The sequence below is a fragment of the Octopus bimaculoides genome, chromosome 20, assembly GCF_001194135.2.
Source record: "Octopus bimaculoides isolate UCB-OBI-ISO-001 chromosome 20, ASM119413v2, whole genome shotgun sequence".
NCBI classification, from domain to species: Eukaryota; Metazoa; Mollusca; class Cephalopoda; order Octopoda; family Octopodidae; genus Octopus; species Octopus bimaculoides.
The window spans coordinates 45,780,780-45,782,395 of record NC_069000.1 but is presented as its reverse complement, the minus strand read 5'-3'; the positions used below and the strand labels follow the sequence as shown (position 1 = coordinate 45,782,395).

At 34.9% G+C, this 1,616-nt stretch overlaps 1 protein-coding gene across 1 annotated transcript in view; it reads left to right on the top strand.

Annotated features, from left to right (window-relative positions):
* Positions 1-235: 235 nt before the first annotated feature.
* Positions 236-1,616, top strand: part of LOC106870291 (monocarboxylate transporter 9) — a 16,627-nt gene continuing 15,246 nt past the window's right edge. Inside the window, exon 1 of the mRNA XM_052975266.1 lies at positions 236-641. The gene's annotated coding sequence lies outside the window, so the exon portion shown is untranslated. The remainder of the gene's footprint in view (positions 642-1,616) is intronic.

The following is a 1,616-nucleotide window of genomic DNA, read 5'->3' as shown; positions in this document are numbered from 1 at the left end:
TGTGTGTGTGTGTGTGTGTGTGTGTGTGTACGTATGTATATCAGTTATGTCACCGTCACTGTATATTTCTTTATATGGCATAAATGACATTAAAGACAAATGTACATTTTCGACGCCATATTCACTTACATTTTCTTTAATTAACAATGTTTTTAACTATTCTTTCTCTCACAAAACCAACCAAAATATACAAACACACATACAAGCAAATACACACTGACAGTTGTAAAACTTTGGGTGACAGTAAGGTATGGAGGGAGACAAAGTGCAATGAGATCAAACCACGTGATTTCGAAAGGAGTCCTACGTGTGTTAGAATAATTATGCATATACTAGCATTTGTAAACCCACGATTAACTAACACTATAACTTTAAAAACCTTAGATACGCTTCTGCCAAAAGATTGATCTAGTCCATGTCTAGCCTAATAACGCCACCTGATATAGGTAAATGTTAAGAAGAACAATAATATTGAAATAACAGTTTATGGTGGAGAGATCGGTCAGATTCTTCGAGAAAAAACGAGAACACAGCTAATGAATATTTATAAAGGAAAATAATTATTTAAAAGTGTGATATATTTTCAGTGCAAGCGTCACGAACTTCTCAACATAACTTCTGCTCTTCTTCTAAATTATAAGGTAATATAAACATACATTCTATTATATCTTTCTTAGTTATTTTAACGCTTATCCACCTGATAATGATTACGCGGCAATTTTCCGTTTTAACAAGGCAGATCATCTAAATCTCAAACCAAATAATTGCATATTTCTATCTATAAAACTCTCGCGATAATTTATCCATTAATCTTAATATTAATCCTAATCCACAACAAAAGCACCATATTTGATGGCAGAAGAGACATATCAGCATATTCGACACAACCCAGTTTCATCAGCACATATTCAAAGGAAACAGCTTTTGAAATCATTAAAGCATGTGATGTAGGCCCACATTCAAATGTAGGACCCAGGGTGATTTTTTTAGGGACACCCTTTTCGGAAAAAAATGTTTCTTACGTGCCATCAAGTAGGCTATGTTTTATTATCCCCAACGCCTGTCAAAATAACATATTTTAAAAACTTGTCAGATTTTCATTAATATAAAGTCATCATATATTCTTTAACATTTTCCTGGAGATAGAGAAAAAAATTCTTGTGACAGCTGAATAACAGTTTTTGGTCTTCATGCAAGTGTTTCGGCCTCTTAACACTTCACATTCTAAGTGGGTGTGCCGCATCCAAATCATAACTCTTGGATTCCTCCCTAATATCACACTGTAATTGTTTGTGATGTGACTTGTACCATCCCGAGTGGTCCTAAAGTCTATTCCCATTCCTTCATCATTAAATTCAGCTAAATCTTTTCGACTGCTTCAACCATTAACTTTATGCGTATGGTCCACTTTCCCCCAGGAACTGGCAGCTGTTCCATAATATACCACATATTTTCCCATAAACGTACTCGTGCTCCCTTCTATAGCGAGAACTATAGCTTGGAAGCTAGAAAATAATTTGATCGTTTCTTGACTAAATAGGAATTGTAGAGGTCAAGTTATTAGATCGACAAAACACACACACACACACACACACACACACACACACACACACACA